This window comes from Crocodylus siamensis, chromosome 2 (assembly GCF_052110815.1).
Source record: "Crocodylus siamensis isolate JL-2025a chromosome 2, ASM5211081v1, whole genome shotgun sequence".
NCBI lineage: Eukaryota > Metazoa > Chordata > Crocodylia > Crocodylidae > Crocodylus > Crocodylus siamensis.
Genome location: NC_143396.1, coordinates 182,980,006 through 183,002,796, shown reverse-complemented (window position 1 = coordinate 183,002,796; position 22,791 = coordinate 182,980,006). Strand labels below are relative to the sequence as shown.

The 22,791-nt window shown below is 42.6% G+C and overlaps 1 protein-coding gene across 2 annotated transcripts in view; it reads left to right on the top strand.

Annotated features, from left to right (window-relative positions):
- The first annotated feature begins 7,344 nt into the window (after positions 1 to 7,344).
- OSBPL5 (oxysterol binding protein like 5) overlaps positions 7,345 to 22,791 on the top strand; it is a 219,276-nt gene continuing 203,829 nt past the window's right edge. For both annotated transcript variants that reach the window (XM_090032528.1, XM_090032527.1), the window contains exon 1: positions 7,345 to 7,879. The gene's annotated coding sequence lies outside the window, so the exon portion shown is untranslated. The remainder of the gene's footprint in view (positions 7,880 to 22,791) is intronic.

Below are 22,791 nucleotides of genomic sequence, written 5' to 3'. Positions count from 1 at the left end.
TCTGGAACGGGCTCCCAAGGGAGGTGGTGCTCTCCCCTACCCTGGGGGTATTCAAGAGAAGGTTGGATGTGTATCTAGCTGGGGTAATGTAGGCCCAGCACTCTTTCCTGCTTATGCAGGGGGTCGGACTCGATGATCCATTGAGGTCCCTTCCGACCCTAGCATCTATGAATCTATGAATCTATGAATCTTCTCGGAGACCACTTAAGCGAGGACAGGGAGTTCAAGATCATGGCTATATTTTCAAGATGTGTCGGTCATAGTAAAAGTGAACTCATGCCAAAACATAGCTGTATCAATCAGGGAGAATTACAAAGAACCGAAAGCCTTGGGATGGCAGAAAAATAGGTGAAATATGGAGTGCAGGGATCCAAGCCTAAAATGAACAATACCCTCATCTCATGGGGAACCTGCTGGAAGACAACAGGGATCAGTCTGTCTTCTGTGTTACTATTTAAGTGAACTTTCAAGTTGATAGATGTGTCCTCATGAGTGAAACACTCAAGATAGCCTGAGTTAGCCAGAGGAAGTTCCTGTCAGAACTGCCATCTCAATGGGGAGCACGCACCAAGAGACAGAAGCTCCTCATGTAAACATAATAGCGATCCTTAGTGTCCAAATATGAGGGACTGTGCCATTCTGTTGCTTTTCATGTTTGCTTGTTGTCTTCATGATGTTGTGTTTATATTGTGCAGTAGGGCATGAGGTTCTTCAGAACTGAATTCCCTATAATTGTTAATTAGCATGTGGCTTCCTATCTAAAGCCCCAATTTACATCACCAGTCGGTTGCACAAAATTTTTCTCTGCCTTTTGCCACAAGAGGACTTCAGTCTCCAGGGTCTTCCAGGGAGCTATTTGTTGGGGGTTTTTTCTAACTTCCGTGGGGAGCAGATCCAGCAAACTTGCAATTAGCAGTGCCACTGTTTTCGAAAATGTAAAATGGCCAAACGTGTTAGGTTTTGGGATTACTTTTCTGGGGTGCTGCAGAGGTACAATATCATTCACTAAAAAGGCATCTTTGTTCTGGTCAGCTTTGGCATTAAATATTTGAACTCCAAAATCCTGCATCAGAAAACCTTTGAAGGTAAAAATGCAAACTTTCTCTTTTATTAATGTATATGACAAAGTTAAAACTTATGGTGCAGTTTATAATAGATATTAACAATTTTACACTGCTCGGATGATTAAACAAATCTTGTTTGTGCCTCATGACTGCCTGGGAAGTTAAGAATAAATTCATTGTAAGGCTGGCAAATATTAGTGGGAAATATGATCTATATGGTTACGACTGCAGAGGCTTTATGCTATGTTATGGTGAGAGAAATATGACCACAGTGCTGATGCTCTGGTATTCCATTTTAAGAGAGACCTATTTTTACATTTGATTATTTCAATTATTATCTTTTTAATTATCCATGGAAGCTTGTTGCTGACTTACAAAATCAGGCTGCATCCACAGTTTATTGTTCAGCATTGTGAGATCAGAGTAACATAAAACAAAAGTCTTCTGTACGGAGTAAATATATGTTCACATTTCCAACAGAGAAGATATAGTGTTCATGCATACAGGAGGACAGTATGAAGGGAAGAGCTGGGGGATAAATAAGGACAAAAGGCACAAGGATCAGAAAGTAAGACTGTAGACAAAAAAGACATGCAAAAAACTAGAACTCTTGGTTCCAAAATGATACCTTTTATTAGACCAACTGGAAAATGGCAAGAAAATTGTCCTTTTCTGAAAGCTTTCAGGATCAAAGTCCCTTTGTCAGGTTCTGGGAAAAGTGTAGATGGTACAAGATGGTAAAAAGTCCCCACAGGTAGGAAATAAACTTCATTTTTGCACAGAGGAAGCTGAAGATGGAAGGCTGTCCCTCTGGGTCCATGAGAGTATCTTTGTGAGCTGTGTTGAGTACCTCTTTGGTGTGTTGATCAGGTAGAATTCCTTCCCTGGAGGTGTCAGATGGCAGGCAGGGAGGCAAAAAAAATTCCTTGTTGTTCTGCAATGAAGTATAAAATCCAAAATTGGCTAAAATTCGGCATCTTCCATGTTTCAAGAGTGTATGTGGTAGCCATGTTGGTCTGAGACAAAAAGACATACAAAAAACTAGAGCGCTTGGTTCCAAAATGATACCTTTTGTTAGACCAACTGGAAACTAGTTTTTTGTATGTTTTTTGTATGTCTTTTTGTCTCAGACCAACACAGCTACCAAGTACACCCCTGAGACTGTAGAGAAGGCATTTTAATTATGCATGATATGTAATTGTAAACAGATTAAGTGAGAGAAATATATGGTCTGCCTGTTTAAGCACAGGAGAGTTCACTTTTCTGCTCATGAAAATGGGTAATGATGCATTATTAGACACCTAAGGGGGCTTCTGTGAGAATAGATTTCATATTAGCAATTAAACAATACTTGTAAAGTGGTTTGCTTATAAGACCTGTAAATACATATGTATGATAAGGGTTATTTATGGAAAGAAGCTGCATAAGGAGTGGTGGTGACAGAAGCAAATCACTCAGATTCCACTGTCAGGGCACAAGAATCCCAGCACATTCTGTTCTCTTGTTATCATCATTCTGGTCTATAAAACTTCAGAGATCAAGGTTTTCCTATAATTCAGCTACTTCACAAGCCTTCTTCTGATAGAGATTAATCTTGTAACAGGGCTAATATTATTATTGTAACAATGTGGTATTCCAGGTGTCTATGTGGTATTCCAATGTGGTATTACAGGTGTCTCCTTTGCCAGATTCACACATCTGATATCAATTGTTGCCAGAGGGGATCCGGGTGGAAGTCTTTCAGAGGCTAGGTAAACCCAGAGTGGACCTCCAGGCATTGCTGCTCAGTACGCTAATCTTCTAGAGCAGTAGTTTTCAACCTGTGGTCCAGAGACCCCTGGGGTTCCACAGCCTAAGTCTAATGGGTCCACAAAAGATGTTTATGATTAAACAAAAGTATTTGAATGCTTACAATTCAGAGGCACCTGCACCTCCAATCAAATTATTTTAGGGATCCACAAACGAAAAAAGGTTAAACACCACTATTCTAGAGCATTGTATAAGGGTAGGCTTACATAAGAGTAGAAATAGACCTATCAGGCTAGTAACAGACATTGTATCTGTCCCTTGAAAAGTTGTGCCTGTGCTAATCCCGGAATAGAAATATCCCAGGATTAGCATGTACACACATCACCTTTCTAATTAGGGTTTAGTGAGTGGCTGGATACACTGCCTGCCACTCTTCTCCCTTTGATTCAGTGATGCGATCCTGGGATTCCTATTCAAACACACACTAGGCACATCTACTGAGACATTTACTGTGGAGCTGCTTAATTAGCTCTGCAATAAACATTTCATTGTCTACACATGTGCTCCTATTAGGTTGCAGTAAACTAATAAACTCCACCACAGTATTTACAAGTGCTATCCTGCAGTGGAGATTTTTAGTAAGCAACACATGTGTAGATGTTTACAGAGCTGGCTGGGGCACAAGGGTGCTTCAGTGTAGGGAGCTGCCTGCTGGTGAGCCCCACATTAGAGCATCCTTGTGTCCCAGCCAGCCCCTCTGTAACACAATGAGCTGGGTCGGAGCAGCCTGAGGCTGGCAGACTGATCCCCCCTCCTGATTCCCTAGCCAGCCAGGGCTGCTCTGACTCAGCTCATCATGCTGTGGTCCTGGGCACACATTCAAATGCAGCACATGGGAGCAATAAACTCTGGCACAATATGTACCAGAGTTTATTGCTTTGAATTAATTGCACATGTAGACGTGCTGCTTGTGAAGTTCCCAGGTACTATTAGTACTGCTTACCCCATGCATCTTTTTAGGATTTATCCTAAAACAATAGACAAGGAAATATGATTGCACTTTGCCCATTTTGTTTCATCTTGGGACAATTGTGACATCTGTTTATAGCCTCAGAGCTAGCTTTAAACTAGTTTGCTTGGGTACTGCTACAAGCCTTTCTGTGGTATCATAGAAGAATGCAAAATAGTAAAACTTGCCTGAGAAGCTGGATAAACTGTTAGCCAGTGTATCCCCATCTATACTGAATGATATGCAGTACCTTAGAAAATATGGGCAGCGTAGCATATTATAGACTAATTCAAAAAGGTATTCTGTAATGTGCCACCCTGCCATGGCTTCTGCCTTACTTCAAACTAGCACAGCTATCTCTGTCTTAGAAAGTGTGGGTGAATTCTTGCCTCTGCTGAGGTCAAAACCCCCATTGACTTTAGTGGGCCCAGGATTTGACCCCTAATCTACTTACTCTCTTTCATAGATGATGATGAAGTATGTAGCAGGAAAGAAAATTGTCCTAAACAATGGAGAGCTGGCAGAAAGTCTCTTTTTCTGTTTTTCTTATTGGCAGAAACACACTTTCATCCACTGTTACATCCATACATAAAATAGTAACTACCTGTCTTCAGGGTTGCAGGTGTTATTTCATTCATGTAAATCCTAGAATGGGAGGGATAATATAATGACAAAGGTCAATTTTATTCCTTATAAGGTTCCATTTTGAATGTGTTTTCTGGATTCCTAGTACAGTATACAAAACTGCTATCTAATCCTCAGGGCTCAATCTTACACTTATTGAAGTCAGTGGAAAATTTGCCCTTGAGTCTAAGAGGTAAAAGATGAGACCTTAAATGACTATTGCTGTACGTGTCTGCAAGCAGTGGTCATACGCAGTTGTATATTGTATTATTCATTAATTTATTTGCTTGTATTTGTAAGGCCCAATGTGCATTGAGTTTTGCATAGATATACAGGAGAGTACTACTTTGGTACATGCTTTGTGCTTATTAGCAAGAAAAAAGAATTGTTCTGACAGAATTAGGCAAGGCCTGCTAATATACAGTGATACTGATGGAAAGGACAGTGTTCATCTTAAAGTGACAAGATCCACTGTCTGATGCTGCAGAATAGAAAAATAAGGAACTGGCAGTGAGAAAAAAAAAGAGTCAGTACAAGCAGTACACAGTTCTGGCTTTTACAAAGACTGCCAGAAATGAGTTAAAATAGTCTGAATTGTCCTTCACTCCTGGAAGGAGTGGACCCCCCTCCACTCTGCCACCCAACTCCCAGTCATCATGTGGTTAGAGCCTGCAAATGCTGTTGGCCGTAGGGCTTATTGTTGTATGTCCTGTTTGAATTCACTGTAATAAGCATTGTATAAATGTTATGGGATTGAGCTCACAATTACATTGAGATCTAGGTGACCTATATAGGTGTAAATGAGGGTCTTACTCTGCCTCAGTCCTCTCTATAGGTGCATAAGCCAAATCAAAATCTAGCCCTCAGGTAATCCCTTGCATCTGTTAGTATGAGGCATACATATCCGAGGTGCGTATGGTAGCTCCAGTTCCATTTAGCATTATGTGAATGGGCCAAGGACCGGGAAAGTGAGAGAATGTCTCCAGCTCTGAGTTTGGTTTTTGTCTTCTAACGTCCAACAAAATCATGACTTGGGCCATCATCTCAGTGGAAGATGTTAACAGTCCTTCAGAACAAAAAGCCGTCTTCTAGGATAAGTGAGCAATCAGAATGGAAGAAGCAATTTACTAGAAAAAAAAATCTTTAGAAACTGTAAATGCTGAAAAGAAAAATGATTTCTTTGTCATTACCAGGGCTACAGAGTAGGTTTGTAAATAATGCTTGCATTGAGGTCTGTCTGCTTCTCCTTCAGACTTTCGCTCATATTCTTTTGTTTCTACTCCATTGTCAAGAAGACAGGGTGACTTGCACGATGGATAGGAAGGGAACTGTAATTATGGATGCACTCTAAGCATGGCCATAGCATTTCACCATATCTTCCACTCCTTACCCATATAGAAAAGTATGAATGTCTATAAGCAGATGGGTTATTTGATCAGCAGGCCATAATGACAGAGCTGTCATGCTACTCTGCGGCTTGAGTCTTCTGTATGCCTGAAGGAGGGTAGTGGTTTATCCTTGACATAACAGTGATTTTTGTGTTCTCTGTGTCTACTTCAAATAGGAGAGTGCAGGGGCTGAATATATGTACCTAGATGTTGCTTGTAAGACAGCTACAGTAAAAAATTCAAGTATGTATTTTGAGGCATTGTGTCACAGGTGTCAGATGCATGGAGCACGAGACTGATAAAGAAAATGAGCAAAATGTTGCATGAGTCAGTCCTTTATCAGTTCTGCAAGGAAATCATCTATGTCTGGCAGAAGCACGAGTAGTGGGTCCAGCATCCTGGGCAGAGAAGTTGCTGAGCACCGGAGGGGTGAAAGGGGGAGGCCAAGTGCTAAAGGGTAAGAGGGGGTGGGAGTAGGGTGTGGGGGTTGCAAGCCCCCATGCTACAGTGCAAGCTCCTTATACACCGACTGCTACTGTTGTCACATGGCCTTTTGGGGGGCTGCCATTCTGGCACTTCTTCTAAATCAGTGCCCAGGACTGGCACCCTGCTTACTGTGCCTGAGTTATGCTACTGGTGTCTGAAAATTTGTAGGGCTTACTACTAGTAAATTTACACTAACTTACAAGTTAAGCAGCTTCAGTTAAATGATTTTGTAGACCCCAGGAAGCTTCTTCTGCATTTTGGACCCGACCCAGCAAAGCACATAAAGGCATACTTTAAATACGCGAGCACTGCCGCGTACAGGATGTACAGAGCTATTCACCTGCCTAAAGTTGAATATTTGCTTAAATGCTTTGCTGTTCAGAGCTACACACAGAAGAAGGATGGCCACGCTGAGACGACTCCTGTGCGTTCTAGGTGAGCTATGTACCACATATCCTCAGGGAACAGCTCTGGACCTACAGTGCAATTTTACTGGTTTTCTGGGATGTTGCACAGAGGTCCTGTATTCAGAACACCTCCCACATCCATTAGCTCCTTTTCCTATTGCCTTCCCTTTTCTTCTCCACTGCCTTTCAACATGATTTCAATGTAATGCATCTTTCACAAATGAGCTGTCCAATAGGGGGTAGCATGTCCCTTGTTTGCCTCAGCCTGCTCCCATTTTCAGTTCTTCAGCGTTTAAAGGTCTGAGAGAGAGAAAAAGACAAACTGTGGGGGAAGAAAGGGAAGATGAAAGGCATAGGTTTGTTAAGGGTCTTCTTTCTGAGGGTAAGCCTAGGGCTGTCCTGGGGAAGCACTGCTGCGTTGTCCATTGCTCTGCCCCGCTGTCTCGTTTTGTTTTCACATCAAGTGAGTTGCCCATGTTGATCTGCAGAAGTCAGTTGGAAATGATTTCAATCCAATCCAGTATTTGATAATCCTGCCCAGATTTTACATGCTTCCTTTTTTTTCCCCTCCTAATGTGGTTGGATAAGTCTTCTGGTATTTCCTGCTGCAGATTCCCTCCAACAGCTGTACAGCTTTCTGATGTAAATGCCTTTCTCCGCCTCGCCAGGGTTTCTTTGCGGCTGCCTTCCCTAGAAATAGAACCAAGAAGGGAACAGCTTCACAAGCCAGCCAATGCATAAAAAGCCAGAGTATTTTGACTGAAGGAGTTCGGGCAAGGAAAGCAACAACTGCTGGAAAAAGGCAGCTGCTGCTTGCAAGTGACAGGGCAAAGCCACAAGGTATTGAGCAGTGCATGGCAAGCACTTGGAGAGGCTGACAGTTCAGAGGAGGAGGACAGTCTCTGGCCCGCACAAGTCTCTCCAAATACAAAAGCTGAGGGGACACGGTGGGAGGGATCTTTGCAACCACGACTGAGCTGGGCATCATCATGTCAGACCCATGGTGGAGGTGTTTTCAGAGGAACTTTTTACTACGGTGAGGACAGCAGTCAGCAAAGAGTAGGAAATGGGAAATTTGCTTCACTGATCTCCAGCAGGATTTGCAACTGGGGGACTGGATGTCTGAACTGTCATTGATTGCATCCTGAGAAGGTAAGGCATCTTTTCTGCTTACAGCAGATCTGTGTTTGTGTATTTCAGATAAACTGCGATTGTTTGTTCTGTGTGAATGGATCATTTCTTCCTTCTCCCCTTGAACTACACCCTGACTATGGAAGGCTGCCTCTTCTAGCCTTACATTTAAAGAGTAGTACTAGCTAATTTCTGCCAATCTAGCAGTGAAATAAGTGTGAACTCAGCATCGCATGCAGAGTTCTTTTTCTCAGAAATACATCCACATAACAGGCTGTCCAGGGTTTACTCATACCTATTTCTTTGCAAGCATGGACACTCCTCATAACATAGAAAATGAAATATATTTTAAAAGAAGCCTGAGCAACATTACTTGGACACGTGCAATTATATAAATTGCAGTTCCAACAAACAATGATACTAGCATCCAGGTAGATGGCACATTAAGAGCCACCATATGTCCATTCCTCAGTGAATCAGAAATGCAGCAGTATTTGTTTTATGATGCCATTGTCTTGAGTGTTTCATTTGATTTTCCATGGATCTTTCTGTCCTTTATCCTTAGCAATATGGATCTGCTGCTATCTAAAAAAGAAAAGAAAAAACCCAAATTCCATAGTTCCACGCTTGCAACTGAAAGCCATGCTTCCAAGAAACCATTTGGCAATATCGAGACCTCATTTTCTGCAGAGCACCAACAAAAAAAGGAATCTGAAATGTCATCTCTTACTCACACAAAGATCCTTGTTACAATCACTAAGAATTTTTCTTGAGTAAGACATACAAAACCCCCCACCAAACTAAAACAATCTTGGTAAAACCTTGGAACCTCGCTTAAGGACACAATCATTGCAGAACTGCCCTGTGTTTTGTTTTGCTTTGTTTTTAAGTGTGATTCCAACTGACTGCACTGTTATATAAATTTGCTTTTGCTTACTGTCATATAATAGAGGATACAATTGGCTTGTAGTTAATACCCCACCGTGGCTTTGTTTATATAAGCAAGATGCCATGGAATTTTCCTCATTATCCAGATCACATTTATCATAGTATTTCCTAGGAAAAGCTGTGTTTGTGCTGCAAGTGAAATGTGAACTCGTTTTAGATGTCACTTCTTTGTAAAAAAAAAAAAATTGTTTTCTCTTGGAATGAATTAATCCTATAGATGAGGTGTTAGAGTACCTTGTTATTTTAAATTAAGTTCTTAATATCTTTTTCTTTCATGACATAGGTGGCTGCACACATTATACAAATATATATGTATGATGTTGTACACAAGGGTTTTCTTGTACTGTTACTATACTAGTGAAATAATAACAAATCTTTCAGGCCTGAAATACTTAGTGTCTGAATTTACTAATACTTTCTGAAAAGGCTTTTGGGGACAAATGTATATAGAACATACTGCCATTCTTAAGTGAGTTTGTTGCAGTTTGGGATATATTGGTGGAAGTGGCAGAATGTCAGAATAACTCAAGTCTTTCTTCACAAACTAATCAAGCAGGCACTCCCAGCACATTTATACTACAGCCAAAGGTGAATTCGAGCAGGCTGTCAGATTTAGCCTAAGGAATTGGAAGACTTTTAGGGTTGCATACTTCCTATTTTAAAAATGCATTATGTCTAGCAGATACAGGGCCCATTTTGAGACATTTCTTGTAACATGATAAAAACATTCATGGAACTGTCATCACTGATATCAGTCACCCATCTGTAAAATGGGGAGAATAACTGCTGACCTCATTAGTGGTCATATCCTACTGCAGCAGAAGCCACATAAGCTCCTATATAAAAGCATACAAAGGTTCTACTGTAAATGCTTAAACCCATGTTTAATCCTGAAACATGGTATTACTCCAAGTGAGGTACTGGTAAACCTGCTTAAAGGCTTGCAGGATCAGGGCCGGTGTACATAAGAGGCTTTGAAGACTACAAGTGCCATAATCTAACTAGCCTATCTCTAACCATTAATGCATTCTCTTTACCCAATACCACTGTAATACTCTGACCCATGCATTTCCCCCTGTTCACGAGGCAGCAGACAGGGCAGTAGAGATCCATATACAGGAGAATGGTGATTACACAGGATGTCTTCCTCATTTGCCATCTTTTTCCCTGGCCAAAAAAAAAAAAATCTAAGGCATTGTGTCCAGGGAATGAGGGAAGTAGGCACTGGGGAGAGCTTTTCTCTGTTCTGTGCCTGTTCTATGCCATAGGATTTTTCTCACCAGACCTGAAGAAGTTAGACCTAGTTTCCCCTGGTGTCTCTGGAAAGTGTTGGTGGCTGTTGCATACTACATGGGGAACAGACAAATGATGGCAGCCACACCTGTAGCTGTTGGTGAGGGAGGAATATGAAAGAGGAGGGTAACATTTGAGCTGTGTCAGAAATGTATAGGATTTGAAGGGTACTCTATGAGGTGTGTACTTGAGCCTGTTATGGCCCACGAGGATGAAACTTGGGTGCCAGGGACAAATTTTGACTGATTCAAGAGAAGAGGAAGGCACCTTAATAGGTGCCCTACTTCTGTGTAAATGTTTTAAAAATAATTTTAATCAATGAGGGTTGCACAAATTGAATGATATTTTTCTATATTCTATTTATAGTCCCTTAATTTAATTTCCATATTTTTTATCACAATATTGAATGATCAGGTGAGTGGGAGGTAGGGTTGTATGGTCAGAACTTCAGTTTCTATTACTGGGCTATGTGTCTAACAATGTGGTTTATTAGACAGAGCATTGGAAAACATGAGTCTCTGCCTGAAAAATCTTGAAAAAGTTTTGTGATTTAGCATCTGCTGTTCCTTTAGGTTAATGATGCATTCTATCTCCTAATACAACTGAAAAGTACATGCATATCAAGGCAGAAGTTGGTCACTATCGTTTTATATTATGTTAGGCCAATTTGACAAAGCGTCAAATTTAGACTTTATCCAAATTAATAGCTAAAAAAAAAAAAAAAAGCATTGGTTTCCAAGGTCAGGAAAGATTCCTCTTGACTTCAGCTGCCACTGTACCAGGACATCATTGTTTTCAGGCTGGATCCTGCATAACTCGGAAACAGGAGCTGGATGGTAGCACATATTACACTTCCCCCATGTAGGCTATGCCTAGTAGTTACTTGCTTCTGATTCACTAAGCTAGTAGAAAGCTTGCATAGGAATTGTATGCTCTGCAGTTGGTAGCTGACTTGTTTAAGGGAAGGAGGGCTACCATGGGGTTTCTTATTTAGTATGGCCTCTTTGCCTTAGATCATTTAGCACAGACTTCACTCAATTGGAAATGTAGATCATCATGGCTTCACTGTGTAGTTAGTAAGATGAGTGTGAAAGGGAACGAGATGCAGTTGAGGAAATGGTAGCAGACAGTCAGAATGCCAAATACATTTGCCAAGGAATTACAGTGACCTCTTTTAGCAACATGTCTCAGCCTTTGGCTACCCTTCTTTATGTGTCTGGTGCTCTCTAGACTGCCCAAACTGGCATTGGCACTGTGGTTCCCATAGTACACGTTTTCTGCTATTGAGCAAGTGGCTGCAAAGAATTACTGGAGGCAGAGCTGAGGTGGTTCTGGGCCCTTAATTGAAATTCATAGGCTTGCATTTAAATACAAGGCTCTAACCTCACCTCAGCCCCACCCATCGGTATGCTGTTTCTGGCCACACCGTTTCTATGGAAGTATGAGAACAACAATACTGGCTCAGGATGGTATGGCTAAAAATATGCTCTTTGAGCAGCTTTGGTGTCTCTTCTGTGGGCAAAGAAATGGTGCCTCCAAGTCTTCCTGCATGTTGTTTGTTGCAATGGAGGATGAGCATCAAAGGAGCTTTCCACAGATAGCAAACAAAATTTCCCAACATGGCACTGAAGGCTGCTTTCTTGCCATCTTGATTTCTGCTTTCTAAGCATTCCTAATTCATATTCCCAAGTCTGCATGGATCATTTAATTTTCTGGAAGCACGTTTTTTTCTGACTGCAGCGTTTACTGCTCATCTTCTGCTGCTTTGATACTAATTAGGCACAGCATGTTTTAACCCACTGCAAATTTCAAGCCAGTAGTAGCTCTGATGAGACCATTTCAAACATCTCCATCCACTGATGATTTGCAGATGGCTGGAGCAAAAATGATCCATGGATGTAATGATTTTCCCACCCTCCTAAGCTTCCAGGGGAGAGGATAAACAAACAAAAAATAAATCCTGCAGTAGCACATCCAGATTCAGGCTGCTTCATTACTGATGGATTCAGGGACTAAGAGTTTCTATCAGTAATGCCTGCATATCATCTAGAGGCCTATTATTACACTTGTGTTAGGCTTCTGATACCAGGAATGCATGCATCTGTAGCATAAGGAAACTGAACGATTGAAAAGGAATGTTCTGCAGAATTTGTAGCAGATGACTGGCACGTTTGTTATGTTGCCTCTGCATGGCTTTAGGGCATCCCAATGGCTATTTCTGAGCCAGAATTGCCAGACTGTTTCTTTAATTTGGAACCAGGGGTGAAGAGATAGTGGAGTGTGTACCCATTGTTCTTCCCTTTGGAACGGTCTGAAATTCCAGATTTTGTTGTGTTGTGCCTGTATAATGATAGCTGGGCTTGTATCGATATTTCCATTGTATTCCTTTTGGCTGGAAGGATTTATAACTTGGAAACCAAACTTTGCTCTGGGCTGAAACTGACACATACAAATGTCTTTATTTGGGATTGGTATCAATTTATTTTAGTTCTATATAGAATATGTAACATTCAGCACCTTAATGGGCACTGGTTGTTTATACTAGGCTTTCCTCTCTGAGATACAAAAATCTCTTGTGATAGAGGAGATCTTGGCTACAAGTCAAGATCAATAATCTTTATTGTGCTGGTTTAGTCAGCCTCCTTACTGTGTATGAAGATGCTTTGTTATACTCGCAGCCAAGCTTGGGCCTTATGTAAATCCACTCAAGGGCAGTGTCAGTTTTGTGGGTGTCTTGGCAAATTAGTTTCCATTTGCATGATACAGTATCTGCATTATTGGTTGAATAAAAACCCATTGCAGTAAGCCCTGCAAAGTGAGTATTTAGATTGGAGATATTGCAGCTCCCTAATTAGTAGGGACTTTCACCAATTCACTTAGGGAGTTTAGAATTGATTGGTAAAACAAGAAAAATCAGGCGCATTCAGTATAAAATTGCCCTCAAAGAAAGAATGTAATGCCAGTAGTAATTGTACTCTACAAGTACTTAGAAACCACAGCTGAAATGCAGGCCCCATTGTAGTAGAATAGGGTTATATAGAGGGTAACAAACAATCTCAGTCCCAAAGTACAGTCTAAACAGTTAGATAAAGGCGGGATACAGGATGATAGAGAACAGAGGCTTTTGCCTCTATTGTATGGCTTGCCTTGGGTCATACAGAAAGTTTGCTGCAAAGCTGGGAATGAAGTTAAATCCTAATGACTTCTCATCCAGTGCCATATGTATAGATGCCTAACAAGCAGAATAGTTTAAGTGGACTCAGGCACCTGTGATTATATTCCATTCCCTTCATGTTCTGACAGTCCTTGGAGCATGCCATCTTCTAGCCATTAAGACTAAATCATAAAAAAACAGTGAGGAAAAGGAGGGCCCCACACCTTTTGTGTTAGGCTTTATACAAACATTACAGCTAGAAGTTTGGGGGGTTAGATCAAGTTAAAAATGCTCTGCCCCCCCTCCCCAGTCTAACTCAGCAGTTAGATAGGTGCCAGGAGCTTGATCTAAGGGGAATTGACCTGGAAGGATGTGGGAAGTAGGGTCCCGCAGGGCTTTGTCCTTGGACTCTTCAATGTCTTCATCAGTGACTTGGATGTGGGCGTGAAGTGTACTCTGTCCAGGTTTGTGGATGATACTAAATTGTGGGGTGAAGTGAACACATCAGAGGATAGGGAACGATTGCAGGATGACCTGGACAGGTTGGACAAATGGGCAGAAAACAATAGGATGCAGTTCAACAAGGACAAATGCAGAGTGCTGCACCCAGGGCGTAAAAATATCCAGCACACCTACTGACTGGGAAATTACTCTCAGCAGCACAGAAGCAGAAAGGGATCTCAGTCATAGTGGACTCCAAGATGAACATGAGTCATCAGTGTGACAAAATCATCAGCAAAGATAACCACACTTTATCATACGTTAGCAAATGCATGACAAACAGAACCAAGGAGGTGATACTTCCCCTCTGTGCGGCATTGGTCAGACCACAGTTGGAGTACTGCGTCCAGTTTTGGGTGCCGTACTTCAAGAAGGATGTTGATAAACTTGAGAGGGTCCAAACTCATATGGTTAAGGGTTTGCAGGACAAGCCCTATGAGGAGAAACTAAGGGACCTGGGTCTCTTCAGCCTCCGCAAGAGAAGGCTGAGAGGTGATTTTGTCGCCCCCTACACATTCATTACAGGGGCAGAGCAAGGAATCGGAGATGCTGTGTTCACCAGGGCGCCTCTTGGGGTAACAAGAAACAATGGTCACAAACTGACAGAGAGCAGATTTAGGCTGGATATCAGGAAGAACTTCTGCACAGTAGGGGTGGCCAGAATTTGGGATGGGCTTCCAAGGGAGGTGGTGCTCTCCCCTACCTTGGGGGTCTTTAAGAGAAGGCTGGATAGGCATCTGGCTGGGGTCATCTGATTCCAGCACTCTTTTCTGCCCAGGACAGGGGGTCAGACTTGATTAGCTGTTGAGGTCACTTCTGACCCTAGTGTCTATGAATCTATGAATTGGGGTAGGGTGAGGGGCAAGCAGGATGAGGAGGTTATGGGGGGGATACTTAGAAGGATCGGGGGGGCTAGCAGAGTCCACATGGGGATTGGGAGGATTGAGGAGGCTAGCAGGATCTGTTGGGGAGGCTTGGGAGTATTTGGGGGGGTGCTAGCAGGGTCCATGTAGGGGTTGTGGGAATTTAGGGGGCAGCTAACAGAGTCTGGAGGGGGATTGGGGGATCAGGGTGGGGGCTGCCAGGATTGGGGTGGGGGCTCTCCAATCCTGCCAAACTCCATAAGCCCCCTCATCCCCTGATGCCACCAAACTGCCCCTGATCCCTCAAACTGCTCCCAGGGCTGACTTACTGGTGTTCATTGGTCCTTGGGAGCTTGATTGAAGTAAATCAGGGTGAGGGAGGGATGAGTGGACTGCAGGGGCTAGCAGCTCTGTAGGGGTGTTTGGTGGGATCAGGGGTGGCTCTCTCCCTCCCCTAACCAGGGACTATTTTTAACCCCAACCCCCCCACCCCTAAACAAACAACCACCCCTGCAGGGCACCCCCCCTCAATCCCACTCACCCTTCCTCCCACCGACTTACTGCAGTCAGCTGCTAGCACCAGCAGATGCTGGTTAAAACCAGCACTAGGAGCAGCATGTGAGATTGGGGTGGGGTTTGGTGGGCTGGCAGGTCTGTGGTGGGGGAGGTTGTTGGTGGCACTCTGAATGTGTACTGAAGGTCAGTTAGATCTGTCTACCCATACCCAATCTAACTTAGTGCACATCCAAAGTATAGTTAAATTAGATCAGGTCAGCCATTTTTTGACCAGTCTAACCTTCCTGGAACTTCTATACAGTTTGCACTTACATTGACCTAACTAGGGAGCTAGTGTAAGGTCTACATGTGAGCCAGCTAAGTTAGATTAGGTGGTCATTTTTAATATGATCTCACCTCCCCCTAACCTCCCTGAATGTTGTATGCACCCTTAATGCTTTTTTCAGAAATGTGGGCAGGGTGGAATAGAGTCTTGTTCAGTTGTGCTTACATGCTCAACAGGTGGAATAGGATCTGACTCTGTCTGCAGTTAAGTCTTCTTCAGTTAAGATTCCTTGCTACAGAGAGTAAATCTGTATAGCTTCTGTTCCAAAGGAATCCTTCATTTTGGATTTGGTTCTAAGACAACAATCAGCTTCTGAAAAAATGCTTATTAACAGCATACACCAATTCTTTTAATGTGATTAGCTCTGTATTTCTCAAAGCAAGAATCAAAATAAATCTAAAAATATTTTTACCCCTCCACTAACATAGCACCATTTTCAGGTACTTGCTTTTTTTCCCCTCCCAATTCAATAAGAATGTTATGACTTTACTTGTTTCCCTTGGTACTGGTAAACGAACAAAACCGTAAGCCAGAATTGCAACTATTCAAGTGATTTGCTGTTCTTTCTGATTGTAAGTATACAAAATTCTAGACTCCTCAAAACATGGTAGACAGGTTACCTGTCTCATTCCTGAGACATGCAGAATGCTGATGTACTACATGGCGTGGGTAGCAGTCACTGTGGATCATCTTGGCAGAATAAAAAGAACAGCTTCACCCTCTCTTGAAATTGCCTGGCCTGTATCATACTTGATTTTTTAGTTTGCAGCACTGGGGAAGAATATTTTTTTCTAAAGCTGTGAGATACCACCAACGCTTTTTAACATCTTATCAAATGTTGTGCAATTCACTGAGGAAAGACTGCAAGATGATCCATGAAATCCCTCCAAGTATGATATGCAATCACCACTGAAATTAATACTGGACCTGCGGGTTCATTTTGATAACCTTCTGGCAAAGATACAAATAGAGTAAATTTCCATTTTTTAAGATGAATCCCTCAGCTTTCTCTTGCCATGTTGCCTTAAAAGAAACCCCACAGAATTTTGCAAGTCTGTCTGTTGCTGATACTACAACCCTTTTCACCCCTTTCTACCTTTCTATGGAAAAAACCCATCTGGATTAAAAGAGATGCTTTGATTCTGTGGCCTATTCTTTCATATTTGATTCAAAGACAGTTCAGCTTTGAACAACATCAGGGGGGGTTTTCTCATAAAGGAGAAAATCCTTACTTGGATTATAAAGGCTTTCCCTGAACACTAGATTCATTTCATTCTATTTAGAGTATTAGCATACCAAGGAAATAATTTAAGAGATGTTCAAACTACCTTTCTATTATTGTCAGCCTAGAAAGGGATATTGGTTTTTGGGGTGTGAAAAGCATAATCTTTGTTTTGTGATTCTATTTAAAATGGACTAGTGTTCCTCCTAGTGTAAGTCCCTGGTGCAGTGTGGCCCAGAGAGGCTATTTACACTATCTGTAATGCTCCTTATGGTTCAGAAGGGACAGAATTGGATTGGACTGAATATAACAGGGGTCATTTTTGAGGTTTAATGGTCACAGGTGGGCCCTAAGTAAAAAGCACAGATATTATTGTCTAATATTACCATGCAGAGTCCCTAAATTCTGTCTGTACTTCAGAGTCAAGAAGGAACCGATGGCCACACTATTATTATTGATTTGTACTCCTGCAGATCTTAAAAGCCCAGTCATGGACTGCAACCCTACTGTGTCAAAACCCCGTACAAGCACATAAGAAAAACTGTGTCAGGCACCTAACACAATTTACTGTGAATTGAATTCAAGTCCTTGTTTTAAACCTCCAAGGAAGGAAAATATACAGTATTGTGAAGGAAGAAATTCTCAGGGTAGATGCAATGGGCCTGATCTTCCTGGTTGGCCAGCTCTGCTGGGGTTTGGAAAGGACTCTGCTGTAAAGAGCCTGTCAGACACCAGGTTTAAGTTAAATCAGAGTCCTCCAGCATCCTAGATGCTTTGCAACCCTGAGCAGGCTGGCCCAGCTCAGGCAGAGGCTGCAAGTACAGAGCATCTGCCTAGTTTCCTCCTGTGTCTCCCCCCCCCACCCCCATTACTCCCTGCTCAAGCAGGGATTCCCTGGTCTCCTCTGCCTTACACAGACACCTCTCAACATTAACTAGCAAACCACATGCTGGCTACATCTATGCTGTGGGAGATGGGACAAAGGCAGTGTCAGCTTATGGCTTTTTGGAGCTAATCAGTAGGTAGCTGGTAATGTCCCTTTGTTCCTTCCTTGGAAAAAGCTGTTTAAGAAGAGCTTGAAGAAATGAGAGATTCTTTTGTTTTGCTGATGGACTGATAAATGCTGTGCAACTATATGCTATGTAAATCCCTGCTGGCTCCCTTACTAACCAGCATGGTTGGGGAAGGCGGGGACTGTTCTCTAATCAGAGTGCCCTGCTGGGGCCTGGCCACACCTCCCCTCAGCTCAGTATTAATGAAGGGAAGGGAGGGCTGCTCTAGTCCCCCCTGACTTCTAGCCTGAGCCACTGCATGTGCCTGCATTTCTTTAGTCCAGAGGGGATGTCTCTCCAGTTACAAACCAATTTAGCTTAGCCAGGTTAGACTAAGCTGCAAAGATTTAATCAATTCAGGCTCAGGCATTTTGAATGTCTGTCCCAAACCCTGAGAAGAAGCATGGTGGTGAATAAGTAATTAAAAGACCTGTGTTACCTTCCTGGCCCAGCCCCTCAGAAAGTATATGATCCTAAGCATATCCGTTCAGCTTTCCATGGCTCTTTCACGTCCAGGTCTTTGCCTGCTTTGTCTGCTTAGCCTGTAAGTTCTGCAGAGCAAGGACTGCCTTTTGCTATGTATATAGAAGGGTTTAGCATAACAAAGTCTTGGCCGCTGTTGGGAATTCTTGATTCTGCTGTAATATAAATAATTAATATTAATAATAAAAACAAACTAACAGTGTTAGCAAAGTACTGAATAATGCTTATGAGGAGAGATGGTGCAGCTCTTCCAGTTTTTCCTTTTCTCAGAAAAGGCACATCTTCAGGGAAAGATCCAGGAGGGTCCAGCAATTCAGTTGCACCCTCCTTTGATTTCTGGTTCCCTCCCCCCCACCAATTTAAAACCAAACCAAATGCAGCTACTTTTCTATTCAGGCAGCAGTGTGGGAGTCACTTGACTTCTTCACAGCTCATTATAACATACCTGATTCCTTCTAAACTTTGTTCCACAGGTGTTAAGAACTCTGTCTCTTCTTTAATGTTCTTGATGCTCTGCTACTTAAACTATCTTTTCTTCTGCAATTCTGCTGTCTGTTAGGTGCTCTTCTTAGTGCAGATCCTATTTCACAGTCCTGCATACTGATTTTAGAACATTAACTCAGGTGAACATCAATTCAGGTATGGAAATAGCGTTCAGTGAAGCATTGGATGAATTGCAAGATGCTGAAGAAAGCTAGGTTTTCTTTTATGTACCTGAAAGAGACATGGATTTAATTTTAATGACAACAGGACTAAAAAACATCATCTTTGGATTATTTGTTGCCTAGTTTGTTGTGATGTTATACATAATATATTGTATAGTAAATTAATGCATATACCAATAAAGTTATAATGGTTAGTGCTTTGATTTTGAACTTAATAATATAGCTCTCAGCCCTTGCATATTAGTAAAGCTTCTACTTCCTTCTTCCCTGGAGAAATATGTGTTGTTTTATATGTGATGATGCACCACCATCTGCACCTTCCTTTTGAGAATTCTAAATCTGCCCATGTACACCTACAAGAGCGTACAAAAGGTAGGTATGGGCTAAATGAGAAGAAAGTGAGCAACACTGCAGATACAACTGATGGCCTAAGACTCGGAAGCAATTTGACCATAATAATCCCCACAGTACTTAAAATGTCCTTTTCCCAGTAATATGTTGTTCTCAGCTATAAAGCTGTTGTCAGGTGACTTCATTGTATGAATATATGCCTTGTTGTTATCAGCAAGATGCATAGCTTAACAGAGAGAAGCTCTTCTGTTGGCTGCTAAGTATGGGTAATGTTTTCTTAACTGTTGAAAGGCAGTTGCAATAAGAACATTTCTTTAATATTTTATTCCTAATGGTAAACATCCTCATGCTATGTAAAAGCAGTCCTTCTAATAGCAGTTTAAATCTAATAAATTGATGTTTCATTTATTTATGAAAACACGCATTCACCATGAACCAGAGGCATATCTTAATTTTTGTTCCCAGAGGAATCATCATTTTTGTTGTTCCTTTCAGTGCTATGAATTTAACAGCTTTAAACAATGGCTGCTTCTAGGAAAGTTCTGGTTAGGGATTTGCATTTTCTCCTGTGGTGCAGAAACTGACAGGCATGGAGTCCAGTACCATCAGTCTACTTACATGAAAAATGTCACATACTTAAATAGGATTTCTTGCCAAAGTAAGGACAAGGGTTTTTAGGATTTTGACTTTTAGTTCTTAAGATTTAATATCTTGAATTTAATCTGTGACACAAACAAAAATAACTTATTAACCATCCTTTTTCTGGCTTCTGTAGTTCACCAAATAGTAAAATTGTTCTGTAGTTATCTCTGGAAGATGTAATTTTAAATTTAGAAAAGAATTTGAACAGTTTCCACGCTAATCTCTGAGTTTTCTATGCAATGAATAGAAGCAAAAAAGAAAGGCCTCAGTGTTAAATATCCAGGTCAGATTTCAGTTGACAGTGTTGAGGAAAGGTGGGTTAGAGCTCTGAGAAGGGAGGAATTTGGTCTTCTAAGCCTTTCTAATATGCCATAATTATATTAAGTACTAAATTGAGAGGTGCTCCTCCAGTTATGATGAGGGTAATGAGTAGCTGTGCTGTATTACTGTATTCATGGTTGGAGAAAGGAGAGCAGTATGATTTGCTTCAGCTGAGAAGGAACATTTGGACCAATTGTAACTATAATTTGGTTTTGCAATCAATAAACTGAGAAACATATTCCCAAAAGCTTTATGGTTTTAGAACTTTGTACCCTGCCTTAGGTGGGCACAAAGTTCTAAGATGTAGCAATTTTATAAAGGGAAATCACCAGGCACTCAGGCTTGGGACAGAAATTACATTTAAGCCGGTATAAGTGATCAGAAACTAGTCTAAACCTATAACAGAACAGAAGTTCAGTGCACATAGACCAATTTTGAAATGGTGGAACCCAGTTCAAGATAGTCTTGGATGGAAGTAGTATCTGTTTTCATCAATGTAGGTTAGACCAGTCTGTTGAGCTTCTGTCCTAGATCCCCTTCTGATTCAAGTTAGGTTACAGTCCCCTGGCAGTCCAGGATGCTTTGCAGCATCCACACTAACCCTCACTCAGAGGGCAGGTGGAGCTACCCACCTCCAGTGCTACTCTGCTCCAGCTGTGCCAGTCTGGCCCTGCCCTGGCTGTCACAGAGCTGAGACAGCAAAGCCTCTGCTTCCCAGCCTGCATCCTCCCTGCACCTGTCAGCCCCTCACTACGCAGACCTTTAGTTTGGGGGCGTAAGACTTGGGCAGGGGGCTTTTTTCCCCTCTCCTCCCTGTGGGTCAGAGAGAGTCTCACAGGGGTCAGGGATGGGGAACCCCCCAGCGTGGGGGTCCCATCAGCTGGGTGGGGGGCAGGACAAGGTTGGGTTGGTTGGTTGGTTGGCTGCCCCCGCCACACATGAGGGGTAGCAGGGGGTTCAAGGTATGTGATGGGCAGCCAATAAAGGATGGTCCCCACTTGGTTGTGCTCAGGTGCCCTCTGTAATGTTTAACACACTGGGAAGTGTCCAAGAGCACCCCACGCCTTTTGTCCTCAGCCAGTGCAGGCATCTGCCTCTCTTCGCCAACCACAAAGTGAACATGAGGTCTGTTTGTTAACAGTCCAATCTAGACAGTTTAGAGAAACCTGCAAAGTTTGGATAGATTTCCCCCTTGGGGTTTTTTACTGTCTTTACTTAGCCTCAAACATGGCCATGGAAACAGAGCTAAAGAGCTAAGCTGTACCTTCAGGCACAGCCCACATTCAGTTTATTATGCAGGGGTGCTGCACAATTAGTGCTAGCACAGGTGTACATTCAGGAGGCACTGTCTCTCATGGGTACACCTCAGAGGCTCAGTTGGGCGCCCCTCAGATCTTAGCTGCCCTGACAGTGAAGTAACGCTTCCTGATATCTAGCCTGAATCTACCCTCTGCCAGTTTGTGACCGTTATTCCTGGTCACTCCTGGTAGTGCTCGGGGGACTCCCCCAATGCCTGCTGGTCCCCTCTGACTAGTTTGTAAATGGCCACTAGATCCCCCCTCAGCCTTCTCTTGTGGAGGCTGAACAGGTTCAGGTCCCGTAGCCTCTCCTTATAGGGCCTGCCCTGCTGCCCCGATCATGCAAGTGGCCCTCCTCTGGACCCTCTCCATGTTGTCCACATCCCTCCTGAAGTGCAGCGCCCAGAACTGGACGCAGTACTCCAGCTGCAGCCTGACCAGTGCAGCATAGAGGGGGAGGATCACCTCCTTGCACCTGCTTGAGATGCATCTGTGGATGCATGACAAGGTACGGTTGGCCTTCCCGACTGCGTTCCCACTCTCTCGGCCCATGTTCATTTTGGTATCAGTAATGACTCCAAGATCCTTTTCTGCCCTTGCATGGATGAGAAGGGAGTTCCCCAGTCCGTAGGTATGGTGCTGGTTCTTCCTCCCCAGGTGCAGCACTCTGCACTTGTCAGTGTTGAATCCCATCCTTTTCTCATCTGCCCACCCCTGTAACCTGTCCAGGTCTGATTGCAGCTTATTCCTCCCTTCTAGTGTGCCCACTTCTCCCCACATCTTAGTGTTGTCTGCAAATGTGAACAGGGTGCTATTTACCCCCTCATCCAAGTTGCTGATGAAGATGTTGAACAGTGCGGGCCCGAGCACTGAGCCCTGGGGGACCCACTGCCCACATCCCTCCAGGCTGAATAAGACCCGTCCATCACCACTCTCTGGGTCTATATGTTCAGCAACTTAGAGCATCCAAAATGCCTATACTGGCATGGTTGACTCTGCGCTTATTTTGCTCTAACCCTTCTACTTGCTTTAGTGTGGGAAATGCAAGCCTGCTTAAGTTCCAGGTCTCAAGGCCCAGAGAGTTGGCACACAGGTTTAAATGAAATAAGAAAGTCAGCTCTTTTTTATTACCTCTTCTGAGTGTATAGTCCAACGCTGTTTAGCCCAAATTATATATTTCAGTCTTATATTATGCCTCAAATAAACTTTCTTTTTGCATGTTCAGTAAAAGAATTAAAGTCCATTCATTCTGTTTTTAATGTAGGAGATGGTGCAAATGGTTTCAGGTCCTTTATGTTA